The sequence below is a fragment of the Falco punctatus genome, assembly GCF_963210335.1.
Source record: "Falco punctatus genome assembly, chromosome: 2".
Taxonomy (NCBI): Eukaryota; Metazoa; Chordata; class Aves; order Falconiformes; family Falconidae; genus Falco; species Falco punctatus.
Window position 1 is genome coordinate 98,391,428 of NC_137581.1, and position 14,300 is coordinate 98,405,727.

Sequence of the window (14,300 nt, forward strand, 5' to 3'; positions counted from 1 at the left end):
GCATGATTATTGTGTTTGGCTTTTAATCAGTTTTTGCTTTATAACTGTTTGTGTATCAAATGGCTGCAGGCTTCATGTTGAAAATGTTAACTCAAGAAGGGGACCCAAAGGTCCCCTGGCTTAGCGCTTTCTCTCCAAAAGCAGTCAATAACCATTGCCTAGCCAGAGGAACGTAGTGCAAACACAGTGTGATTCTCCTCTTGTATGTTCTTCTTACCACCTGTCAATCAAATATCTAAGCAATTCCTAAGCCAGTGCAGCCATCCAGACAGTTGTGGTCTTCGAAGACTTCTTGTACTCTCCGATCTCTTAACAACATTCACAACACAATTGCTCACCACCAGCTGACTGATGCCCAAACAGTCCCTGAGCAGCAATCAGTGGCTCTGAACACTTTTCCCCAATATATATACTAAATATGACGTTCTATGCTATGGAATATCCCTTTGGCTAGCCTGTGTCAGCTGCCCTGTCTGCGTCCCCTCCCAGCTCCTTGTGCAGCTGATCACTGGCAGAGCATGGGGAAACTGAAAAATCCTTGATTTAGGGTAAGCGCTACTCTGCAACAGCTAAAACATCAGTGTGTTATCGACATTATTCTCATACTAAATCCAAAACACAGCACTGTATCAGCTACTAGGAAGAAAATTAACTCTATCCCAGCTGAAACCAGGACAAGAGGTTATTACTAGGCCATTACTAGGTTCTTTCTTGAGTTAAACTGTAACTGAAGGAGACATAGGAAATAGAGGAGGAGGAGAGGAGAGGAGAGGAGAGGAGAGGAGAGGAGAGGAGAGGAGAGGAGAGGAGAGGAGAGGAGAGGAGAGGAGAGGAGAGGAGAGGAGAGGAGAGGAGAGGAGAGGAGAGGAGAGGAGAGGAGAGGGGCTGCAGGCCCAATGTCTGATAATGCTGTCAGAATTGCAGAGCTACAGACAGTGCCATGAAGAATGTCTGTATTGCACCGCTGGTAAAGGAAAGGGTTGTGCAAGATATGGACAAAATCTGTAACTGGAGGGGATGGTGAGGGGCTCCATTTTGGAGTGCAGAGCCTTTCAGAACCAGGAGAGACCAGTTTAACCTTTTCAGTAAAACCATGTAAGGCTAAGACTGCCAAGGTAGTGGTGTGAGACTTAGCAAATCTGGGTATGGGTGCAGCAAAACTGAGACCAAAGAGGGAAAAGTAATTGTTGGTGTGTTATTTGGGAGGAGATTGGGGGAGAGAAAGTGAAGCAGAAGAGTGATAAAAGGGAGGGTGGAGGAAGAGAGAAAAGGGATAAGGAATAATGCAAATCAAGTGATGATGTGCCTACTGAGCAGTCCTGGTCTTGATCCTTGCAATAGAAATTATGGCAACAGAATCAACATATTGCTCTGACCATACTATGTATGTCAAACACACTTTTCCAGTCAGGAGGACCAGAGGGGAGAGGGTGCTTTCTCTGACTGGGAAAGGACCATTTGGTGTGACCAGTGTTGATGGTCATACCCAGCCTGAGGGTAGTGGCTTCTTCTAAATCTCTTCCTGATAATGACTCAGGTGTGTTTTTTACAATGCACAAGCTATAATTTGGGAGTGGGTCTCAGCTTCTCATTGATGTTATTTGTGCAAAGAGATGGATCTCCAGAAAATGAAAAGAAGTTTTGTGCAGCCAAAGCATCTCAGCAATAATCCATCTTTGCACCCTTTGAGGCTGTATTGCAATTCCCTCCAGTGCGTTTAAAACTCCCACCCTTTACAGAGATACTGTTTGTTTTTTTACATTGCCGAAATGACATAATGAAATGTAAGAAGTCTGAACATCTCATCTTGTATTTTTGTTGTTTGTATCATTTACAGATGATCATTGGACTTCAGTTGCAACTTTGCTAATTCATGTTACATATGTGACATTGCCCAACTGCAGAAGGATATGGCCAATTAGTCCTCTTGGATATGAAGCAGTAAAGATTTTCTTCATATGTGAAGATTTTCACATAAGATGAAGGGGGAAAAAGAAAGAAAGAAAGAAAGAAAGAAAGAAAGAAAGAAAGAAAGAAAGAAAGAAAGAAAGAAAGAAAGAAAGAAAGAAAGAAAGAAAGAAAGAAAGAAAGAAAGAAAGGAAGGAAGGAAGGAAGGAAGGAAGGAAGGAAGGAAGGAAGGAAGGAAGGAAAGAAAGAAAGAAAGAAAGAAAGAAAGAAAGAAAGAAAGGAAGGAAGGAAGGAAGGAAGGAAGGAAGGAAAGAAAGAAAGAAAGAAAGAAAGAAAGAAAGAAAGAAAGAAAGAAAGAAAGAAAGAAAGGAAGGAAGGAAGGAAGGAAGGAAGGAAGGAAGGAAGGAAGGAAAGAAAGAAAGAGAAGTTGATTTAAGTTATAAAATGTAAGTTAGTGAAGTTAAGAAGATGCTTTCTGGAGCTTAATTGTAGATTATCAATATTAAAACTTGTACTAGACTCTTGGGTAGTACACATAAATAAAAATATCCTTTTGACTTAATTCCTAACCCATTCTATCATTCACTGTGCCAAGTATCTTCTGTGAAAAAGGGACCTTCAGCCTTCTTTGGTGAAAAGCATGTGTACAATTCTGCTGTACTTTAAGAATTTCCAGTTACTAGATGGCTCTTCATGATCATAGTTACATAGTATTCACAATCCTGTTTAGGGTACTCTTATCTTTCAGCTGTAAGTAGCAGCAGTAAATAACCTATCTAATTTCTATCACTGCTTTCTTGAAGTATAACTGCTGCCAAGCTTCAATTTTTAAGAAAATATTGGTGCATGTTTTGCCTCCAACTTTTTAACATACAGTGTTATGATTGAAACAAAGAATTTTTTTTTTTAAAAATATTCATTGCTTAATGGATTTTAAGTTATTTGTAAGAATGTGTTCACTTTATTTTTTCCTTCTTACTCTGTGTTGCCCTGTTATGTTTTTAGGGTTTTGCTGTTATTCTTCGTTTTAATACCTTCATATGAATCTGATTTTAACTGTTTAAAATGTCAGTAGAGACACAGCTGGATGGACAGACTCCTCACCCCATGAGATTGTAGCTGTGGAGTCCAATTTATTCTTCATTTGTTGCCGTTCAATCCTCCTGATTCTGCAGGGTTTGTAACCAAACACTATTTATCTTTTCTTTTCTGCTTAGAGAAGGTAGCTCCACAGTGAAATGTGCTCGCTCATCATCTTTTACTCCATAAATACTCACACAAGTACTCCATTACAGGTCAAAAGTTACTGCCAGGTGTTACAATGTAAGTGGTGCTCTACCATAATTGGGAGTATTTTATTGTCTCCAAACATTTTCAAGTGAAGTACGAATATGCTTTGTCTCAGGACTTCATACTCCAATGATTTAGCCTACCTGCTAAAACAAAACAATCCTACCAAGAGTAAGAATTCTCATGCAATATATGAACCTTAGCTTGGGTAGGTAACTTTTGCTCTGTTTTGCTTTGTTTTGTTTTAAGTGAGGATGAAACAATAGATTTCCGTGGTGTATCATGCATGCGCTTTTCACTATTTTGTTGGAAAAATTAGAGATTTAAGTCATAATGCAATCTTAGATGTATAATGCATTTAACTGTATGGGCAGATGTATTGTAATTAAATGTTCTTAATAACTATGGTTTATTATGATTAATTAGAGAACCAAGGGGTCAAAAAATGTTTAGAGAGGGACAGATTCAAACTCCTTTTTAAAATATAATTCCAGTGCAATTTATGCTTTTTCTTCAGTTTCATTAAGGTATAAATAGCTCCTTTAGTTTAAATAAATCACATACTATTTCAACCTCCCCAGTAGTCTATTTTTGGTGGATTTATTGTTTGTTAAAAATAATTTAGCCAGTTTTAGTGATAAGGGTTTTCAGTACTTTTATGCATCTTGTCTCAAAAAATATGTTGCAGAATGTGACTTATCTGTGTGTAAAATTTCACTGGTGAACTGGTTTTGGGTTGGATTCTGGCTTTTTTTTTTTTTTTTCTTTTCTTTCTTTTTTTTTTAAATTGTATTTGAGGATCTGTGATTTTTCATTTTTTTTTATTTTGCTATTCAGTAATCAAATGTCTTTGAATTATGGTATATACTAGCTAAGTAATTTAGGTATTTATTGAAGTCCCCTATTTGATGATATAATACTACAATAAATATTTAATTGCAGTGATTCCTAGAAAAAAAGATAAAAAAGGGGAAAAAAGGACATTTTGAAAAGGTGTCTATAGATGAGGGAAGAGCTGATGTTTCCCAGTCTTAAAAAAAACCAAAACACAAAATTGAAACTGAGACAAATTGGAGAAGAATCTAGTTCACTTGAGATTCCTGACAGGCCTACACCCAAACTGTGGTCTTGTCCATGTCCTGTGATCCTGCCTTCTCAAAAAAGTAAAGTGAGAGGTTGCAGAATTGTTACTGCATTTCCTCCATAAAACTAGAAAAGTACTGACTATGCTTAGACCACCTTTCCAAGATACTCTGTCTTTCCAAGAGTGATACTTATTATGAAATAAAAATGAGATTGAGACTTCCTGCTATGTTAGTAAGAAGAAGAATTGTATTGTCTGATAAATAACCAAAGTGATATTACAATTCTAATAATAACAATAAAGTAATAAGAAAGTATTTTTGAAACAAATTTTCACATCCTGTGCATCCACTCCTCTTGCTCTTCCTGGAAACGGCCACAGCGTTACCTGCACATGGTGTTTCCCTGCCTCTAGGGAGTAGAGAAAAGGTCTGGGACTGGGTACTTCCTCCAGAAAGGTGGCAAAAGGAAGAGAGCTGCTGCATGTGAGCTGTCCGTGTAGGACTGGAGGAGGTGGCTGGAAGGAGACTAGGTGGGGTGCTCATCTGTGATAAAGGGTTTCATGGCTTAGGGCATAACTGCCTCAGAATAGGGTCATAATTATTCATTTTCATATTGCTCAGCAACTTCCACTAGAGAGGAAAGTCTCTGGTAATATTCAATTAGTTGAAGAGTAGGAAAGGAAAGAGATCTACATCCTCCACCCACATCTTTTCAGGCCTGTTCAAAGGTTTAATGATAATGCTTACCTAGATGAGAGGAGGACATTTTCTTTGGTCTCAGCACTGTGAAATGTTCAGATGTCATCACCTACTGTAGTGCCTACCTGTGCTCAGAAAGAATCTGGTTGCAACCTGACTTCAGAGATGCTTTGTGATCACAGTTCACTTCCTGGAAGAGAGCATATATATCACAGAAAGACTTGTCTCTGTATCACAGTACATTCAAAATGAGACTTAGACTGAAGTCAATCTGTTAACTACAGCAAAATTAGAACATTGGGGGAGGAAGAAATTAGGCAGTAAAGCAACTTGGTAATGTCTCAAGGTGGTATGAAATTACATTTTATAATCAATAGTGAAAGTAGATAAAAAAGGAAAAGAAATGCTTGGATCACTTTTGTACATGAGTGGATACCTCCACACTTTACAAAGGTGACTAACCAACCTCCATATCTTTATGAATTATTGTTTAGCAGTAAATAGGCAAAAAGATTGAACAGAAGCTGGACAGCAATTTTCTCTTTCTAGATTTCTTTTAGAAGAATAAAAAAGGAGCGTGAATAAAGCATCTTGGACAGCAGTGTTCATGTATTGCTGAGAAAATCATTAGTTATGAGATCTGAACAACAGTTTGCAATCATGGAAATGTCCATCTGAAACCTTTGTAAGTTTAAGGCCACAGTGTTTTTATCACCCTTAAATGTTGACTAAATCCCAAACATGGAAGAAGTTGGATGCATTTTGTTGGCCATTTATACACTTCAATTCATTAAACACAAGTTTGCTTGCTGCTTTTGAGTCAGAAACACAAGAATATGAAAAAAAAAGAAGCAGGTCTTCACCCTACATATGACTTCATCAACTACTTTTACTTGTGGATTTTCCTGCATTGTCAGCTTGGACCTTATTTTTTTGTTATCTTACTTCATTGCTTACAGTGCTTCCATGCTAGATGACTGTCAGGATCCCTTCTGGAAAGGGATAATTCCATCTCTGAGAAAACCAAGGAGTCATTCCTGCAGTCAATGAGAACCAGATGATGTGAGGTCTCTGTCCCTCTACCCAACTCAGTCCTCAGGCTTTCTTCCAGCATTTATTAAGCCCTAACATATGGCACGCATTGTGTGCTAGGAATAGCCACAAAGACCTCCAGTCATTTACCCAACTAGAAACTGTTCCAAGCATTTTTCAGTGTGGCCACAAGTTAATGCCCAGGAAACTGGACAGGCCACAGGCTTCTTTCAAAAGCAGTTTGAGTTCTGACACCCTGATTTAAGAGGGAAGAAACCTTAGCCATATGGACACAAGCCAGATCATGCCACCTAGTCTTGGCAATGCAGGAAAGTCCCTGGACTGTTTTATTTGCTTGTTTTTATTATGCAGACATAATACTAGTTACAACTTAACAGGGATGATTACAGTAAAATTATTCTTTTTTAACACGTTTTTGTCATTGTTGTCCTTATTAACATTCTGATATGATCTGGCAACAAATAACAAATAAAAAAGAATACAGTGAAAGAGTAAAACCATTCCAAACGCTGTAGGTAATGCAGGAAATACTGATGTAGACTTGAAAACAGAGCACTTCTTCAGCAAAGGGGAGGGTAATTACCCTGCAGAAATGCCATTCTTCTCTGCTACAAATCTTCACCTACCACCTTTACAAAGGTGTCATGAACAGAAAGATGATATCTGATTTTTTTTCCAAAATTACATTAATTTTGATTTGTTAGTTACTGGAATACATGTGAGGAAAGGAGTAGATCATGAGCTGCTTTCAAGTTATGCTGTTTAATGCAAGATCAGGGGGCTAATTATTTTAGTATTATCTTCCATTATTCAGGCATGGCTAGGGCTCTGAACTTGGTGTATAGATATTGCTAAAGGATAATACAAGGCAATTATGGCTGTAGCTTTCTGTCTCATAAACATAGCACAAGATTTTATTCAAGAGCATGCTAATTATGCAGACTTAAAGCCCATAATCACAGCAACAGAACTATCTGGAGCATATGTTTTCAGACTCACAGGACCTTGTATAACCCTACACACTCAATATGGCAAATGGTAGGCACTGTCAGACAGGAATCCACAAGTAATCCACCCTCCATGACTACACAGGCCTTCATAGCTCATAGGAAAAGAGCAGGAGCTGATGCATGCTATGTTAACAACATGCCATGGTAGTATCTGTATATAAATACATTCTCAAACATGATCTTAGGAAGTTTTAGCAGGAGCTGTGACTGTTTCATCTGTATCTAAATGAAGGTATCCTCTTGTCCTGGAAAAAAAAAAAAGAAGTGGAAAAGGATTTGCCTCTGTCTTATGCTTGAACGTAGGATGTGGTTAAATACACTTTCTGTATACTTAAAAGCCATTCTGAAAAGTTTTGTAGCCAGTGTTTTCCTAGCTGCCTGCTAATGCCACTATCCATACAAGCACTCTTCTATGCCACTGATAATGACACTTTCTCACTCGGCATTAAATTATGGTATTGGTGGCAATACTATTCCATGTTTTCAATATGTATTATGGCAGAACCTGTGTCTCAGCATAGTCAGTGAACTGGCAGGCTAAATTAGAGCTTAGTGGCTTGTTCTTGTAATGCAATGCAAAGCACATCAAAATCACATACCTGAAGTGCAGGTATTCCTGCTAAATTAGAAGTTCACAATCACATAATGGCATGCACAGCAACATGTAATGTATATATTCATTACCATTATCATATGAACAAGAAGAGATCTGGCTTCATGTTTCTCACATGACCTCAAACACCAAATGAGGGCTACAGGGATGCTGAGAAGCAGAAGCTATTTATTGACAGCCAGAAGCATTTTTGGGCCCATGCTGTACTACGCAATGTTTGAGAATCTTGACATAAGTCTTTTGGTTATATCTCTGCAAAAACCATTTTCATATGTAATTTTTTAAAATGCAAGTTACCTACCACAAATGATGTATTTTAGACTTAAATTTAAAAAAAAATATATATATTAAAAATGTCTTGAACAGATTGCACTGCAGATGCAATGCTACAACTTGTGTTGTTTAAATAGCTTCTTTGTTTTTCCCATTGCCAGAATGAAAGAAACTATCTTCTTCACTTTGCTTCACTTTGAACAAAATATATTACTTTATGCACAGAGGGGTTAATTAATTCTTCAAATGTTATGCTTTTCATAAGTTTCGTTTAGTTTTAAGTAAATTTCAGAATGCCATGTACTCCTTTACTCCTTTACATTTGAAAAAAGTAAAATGTGTCATCTTTTATTCTTACTTTTTTAGACTTCATGTGCCTCCAGGCCTTTTTATTATATTCAGGAATAATTAAGGAAGTCATCATTTAGTTAATGTAATGCTACACTACTTGTCAAATAAACCTCAGACCTTAAATTTCATCCATTTGTAGTCATAATCTACAGAACTATAAAAAACTAGAGTGGTCAGGTTCTGTTACAGTATGTAGGGGAGTGTGGTACACAGACTCCAGTAAGTCATAGGCAAACAGATTATTTGTACCTGGATACAAAATTTCAAGCTTCTTACTTCAGTGCACTATGTGATGTCTACTTTGCACATCATTGTGGTTGGACACAGTACTGACCACAAGGTGTCCACTTTTAGAAAATTGCATCTGTGAGAATTTTGTATCTTTAAACTGTAATTATTTTCTTTCATTCCCATCACCTCCTTTTTTTTTGTTGTTATCTGTTGAATCCTAGTGGATCAGTAACAGACTAGGATTTCTTTTGCTAAATCTCACATAGCACAACAAAGCTTTGCTAAAAGAACCTCTTCATCCATATGATGCTACTTTGCAACTTGGAACTACCCATGAAAGAAAAAGATAACTGTCAGCTCCAGGCAGTTCGTATTTTTCGACACCTAGCCATTCTTGGCCATGCTATTCTCATTCAAAAAAAGTTATGCATCATATCTGAATTTTAGGTAAAAACTGGAAAATGTTAAATAAAACAAGAGAACTGGAAAGACACTGATTTCCTGCTGTTACTGTAGCCAAGCACTGAATAACTTTTATTCTGACTGCCCCTCCACATTTTGTCTTCTAACATACAAATTTTTTATTTCCTTTTCTCCATAAACTGGCTTGATGCTGCACAAGTTATTTTGCCTATTCTATTTTAAAACCAAGCCTTATGACTTCTTTTCCAAACCAAACTTTTTTGATGATACAGATGTTTAATATTAGGTATATATGTTAAATAATGTTCCCTAGGAGGAATGAAACTAGGTAGCTGGCATCTTATTGTGCTTGGAATATTTACAGGGAGTCATGTTTGTATTTGAAAATATCACTTTTACTTGCCATTTTATTTTCAGCATACAAGAATCAATTAATATGCAAAGTTATTTGCTGGATATGATGGGGGAAAGCTTGTAAAGAATATCTTCTTTGTGTTTTTAGACACAAAAAATACATGAACAATAAATCCTAAGTCTTTTGTTATCATATAATTTAATGTTTCTGAAACAGATGTTTCTATTTATAATTGAAAATTTAATTTGGCTTCAGATTTCCCAGGAGAATGTACAGTGTTCAGACACTTGGAAAAAGAGAAATTATGTTTGAAACTGATTATAAATGAGAAGCACAAGCAATTAAAATATCCAAAACTTTGTCAAATTGTTTATGATTCTTTTAGACCTCTAATTGATTGCTGGCTCTCATTTAGTAGTGCAACTTACTTATTAAGCAGATGATTCCTTCTTTCATGTTGAATAAAGATTCTAAAATGATATAGCAAATATAAATTGACTACAGTGGATTCAATTGCTTTTATTGTGCTTTTACTTTATTTCATTTAACATCTTAATCCTGTTAGAGATTTCTAATCAGTTCTGGTTCCTTTTGTATGACATAAGCTTCTTTCACTTTGTGGTGAGGCCAGTAACATCAACATTAAGGCCTTCTGAACTGAAAGCTACCCAATCTAACTCTCATTGATACTCTTTCCATCAAGATCTTTTATTCTTACATTGGACCATAACATAGAAAAAGTGTGGCCAGCAGGTCAAGGGAGGTGATTCTTCCCCTCTACTCATCTCTGATGAGACCCCCACCTGGAGTACTGCATCCAGCTCTGGAGCCCCCAGCACAAGACAGACATGGATGTCTTAGAGCAGGCCCAGAGAAGGGCCACAAAAATGATCAGAGGTGGAACACCTCTCCTAGAGGAAAGACTGAGAGAGTTAGGGTTGTTCAGCCTGAAGAGAAGGCTCTGGGGAGACCTTATTGCAGCCTTTCAGTATTTAAAGGGGGTTTATAAGAAAGATGGGGACATTTTACCAGGGTCCATAATGACAGTACAAGGGGCAATGGTTTTAAACCAAAAGAATTTAAACTTAGATTAGATACAAGGAAGAAATTCTTTACTGTGAAGTTGGCGAGACACAGGAACAGGTTGCCCAGAGAAGCTGTAGATGCCCCATCCCTGGAAGTGTTCAAGGCCAGGCTGGATGGGGCTTTGAGCAGCCTGGTCTAGTAGAAGGTGTCCCTGCCTATGGCAGGGTGGGGGGTGGGGGTGTTGGACTAGATGATATTTGAAAGTCTCTTCTAGTATAAACCATTCTATGATACTGTTCATCATTTTCTTATTATTCTGTGCATGAAATGACACAGAAAATCTTTTCATCTTGGCCTAAATGATGAATTATACAGCTGAAGTCATCTATCACCTCTCCCACAAATGTCCTGGTGACTTGCAGCAAGCTCATTAGACCTGAATCCTCAAAATTATTTATGTGTTCAAATACTTATTAAATAACTATCTTTGTGGCCTACTGCATTGTGGATTCCTCAGTTGAACAGTTACAGAATGCCAATGGAGAATTAGATACTGAAGTATCAAATTCACAAAACCTGCAAGTCAGGAAGGCAACCTCTCATGGAAAATTCTTCCATTGCCAATTAGAGACAGAGGAAGAAGACAAAGAGTTTAGTTCTGTTAGTAATTCTTGGCACTTCTATCCAGCTGCTGGGCCACAAATAAAGTTTGCCCATCTTTATCTCTGTTTGGCCTCCACATGCACCATCAAGGTACTTGTATAATTACTAATTTGGGTTTTTTTCTGATCTCAGTAATTGTTATCCTAACAGTATAGAGAGGAAAAGGAAAGGTGTTCTTTTGGGTTTTGTTCTTGTTTTTTATGCTTCACAACCATTTTACAATTTAAGAAGTTGTGAACTCCAACCCAGCTTGTTTCTTTTTCTTTTTCTTTTTTTTTCTTTCATGGATTTCTAAAGCAGTTGTTAAGCATGGACATAGACCTGAAATATAAGAAGTGTTCATCACTTATGTTTCAGGACCTACTTGATTCATTTTACAGAAAACCCTACCTTCCATTATAGTCTGAAGAGATTCTGCCTCAAGTATTTCTTTTGAAGGAAGGATCTCTTAATAAAACATGCTGAGCATTTCGCTGTATGCAGGTTTTGGTTGAATTTTGGTCTGAATCCCATTACCACAGTGCCTGTTGGCAGTATGGGCCATGGACTGAGGGACTGGGAAATGGTCTCACATGTGATAGCACTGAAGCTAGTCAAGAGTTTTGAAGAATAATTTCAAGATTATAAAGTAATTCCACAATCAAGTACATCATCAGGAACTAAACAAAGCACCGTTATGAAAGAGTTTAAAAAACTAGATAAGCTCATGAACACTGGATGGAGTTAGGGTCTCCTGAGAAAATTCAGTGAAGACATAAGGACATTCAGGAAGATTCTGAAGATTTGAAAAGGATTTTGGTGGACAAGACTTAGGAAAAAAAGTAGCATAACAGTGATAGTATTTTTCAGCATACAGAATATAACTATGTCACTCTTTTGCTGGTGTGAGGACTACTAGACATTTAAACCAGAAAAAAAAAAAATTATAGTGCCCTCCCTTTGATAAATCTAAGATGCTGCATTTTTTTTTTCATTTATGACATTGACAATCTTTCTAATTTTCCTATGATAAATCTCTAACTGAATAGACTGAATCTGCCATGGCAAGAAATTTTAGGTGACATGAATATTTCTGTAAATTTTATGTAACGGTCTTCAATCTTTCTAGAATGATGCTAATGAGTCAGAGAGAACATTTCTTTTAGCTGCCCGCAAGGTCTGCATTACAGGTTTCTGAGAAGGAACAATGTAATTTTTAGTTTAAGACACCATTTTGAATAAGGTTGGACTTGTAATGGAGAAGAAATCCCGTCTTCTTTTTGTCAAGGGTGATATTTTAGAGATCTAGATGGCTGCTGCCAGTCATACAGCTGTATGGGAAGAAAATAACAGCCTAATCACAGATTTGACTGCATGCTGAACTTCTTTTCTGCCAGGACTTTAATCTCTGAACCAGGAGCAAGGTGGCAAATGTACTACTGCTGCCAATCCCCTAAATACTTTTACATCTAATTTGTAGCAAGGATAATTTTCTGATTATGTCTTTAATCCATCAATTGCAGTTGTACTTTCTAGTGTTTGTTTTTGCTAATTAAGTTAGAATTATTTTAAATTTAATAAAATATCTTCCAATCTAGGAATTAACATACAGTTCCAATCTGGGAGTAGTACTAGATATGCTGTTTGAGTGTGTGCATAGTAATGCATAATAGTGCATCCTCTAAAATATCTGTGTGTATATGGCATATTGGTGATCAAACTTTTTTTAGGGAAGGGGAAGATTTTTTATGGAAAATTACTCTGTCCTTTGTTAGAGTCCAAAAAGACAAATTTAATGTTAATATTGAGCATAATGACAGATTAACAAATGTTTTGGAGCCCTAAACCAACCCTCTGCTAATTTTCATAATCCTGAGAACCTCTTTCTATTTTGCATCTTCACAGAGTCCAGTAACAATTGTCATGAACTAGGTATGCCTTAGATTAAATAACCTTTGTTTCTCTAAAAACCACCCCAAAATCTGCCTAACAATTTATTTCCTTCAACTTCATGTATTTTATAATCAGAAAATGAGTATTTCCTGTAAACTTTTTACACATATGATTATAGAAGTGCTTACCGTATTTTCACAAATCCCCATTTCTGAGCAGCAAACACCTCACTGTATCTTGTCTACCTTTGTAAGATCATCAGTTCCACACTACATCCTCCTGGGACACAGTAACACAAGGTAACACAGTGAATGATAAGTGGCATGATCGTGTTCTCTTTTTGTTCTCTATTCCATTCTTATATCGCCTTTTTTCCTCTTTCCCTCTCCTAATTGTTGAACATTCAACTGTTGTAGTCAGTGCTCTGTCTGCAATGGCTTATGGACCTCTTTCTCAAGTAGTAAAAGCTGATCACACTGCGTATGAATAGTCAGAGGTGCATTCTTTTGTACTTAACCTAATACTGAACTTTATTTCTCAATCATCTTTAGATACAGCTATCCTAAAAAAGTCTGTGACATTTACTGTGTTGTTCCATTTTATCGTGATGATCCCTGCAGTACCTGTCTTCCACTCTTGGTAACAGACCACTTCTGTACTTTTTTTCCTGTCTTGACCAGCTGCTACTATAAAAGAAAACCATACCTCTTAATGCAGGGATTCATTATTGCTTTAATAGTTCTGGTAATAAATAAATAAATAAAGATTTGTGGATTCAAATATGTCATATATATAACAAGCATGTTATCTTCACCCACAATTTTCTTGACCCCTTCAAATTCTGTTAGTTCAATCTATAGAAACATTTTTGTGTGATATTTGACAATCTTTTTAATAATTGTTTATCTCATTATGTATTAATTTTCTTTGTACAAATGACAGCTAGAATTCTTAAAGTTATTGTAGGGGACACCTTAAAAATAGATGCTGTGTTCCACATCATTCATTCTTCTGGGACCAATACTGTGTTGAGCTCTGGGTTATCCCACAGATGTGTTTAGGGGATGTTGTGTGATCTTCCTTTGGAGCTACTTCTTCTCAGATCCTGCTCCTGCCAATCCATTAGCACTCAATTTATCAATGGGGTTTTAAATCTCTTTCTATGTTGGTACATTATTCCCTGTTTACTGGATAACTACTGGAAGTGGTGCTTATGGGTGCTTTGTATTTCTGTTTAAATTCATTCTTAAAAATATATGTAAGTGTCTTTAGAGATCATATGTTAAGGTTGCAGGCGAATGATGAGACTAATTGGGCTCTAAGGCAAAGTAACTGAAGGGGACGTAGGAAATGAGGAGAGGAGAGGAGAGGAGAGGAGAGGAGAGGAGAGGAGAGGAGAGGAGAGGAGAGGAGAGGAGAGGAGAGGAGAGGAGAGGAGAGGAGAGGAG

The 14,300-nt window shown here is 37.0% G+C and overlaps 1 long non-coding RNA gene across 1 annotated transcript in view; it reads left to right on the forward strand.

Annotated features, from left to right (window-relative positions):
- Positions 1 to 856: 856 nt before the first annotated feature.
- The window catches only part of LOC308059782, a 58,826-nt gene continuing 45,382 nt past the window's right edge, over positions 857 to 14,300 (forward strand). Inside the window, exon 1 of the long non-coding RNA XR_013926400.1 lies at positions 857 to 14,195. This is a non-coding gene — a long non-coding RNA (uncharacterized lncRNA). The remainder of the gene's footprint in view (positions 14,196 to 14,300) is intronic.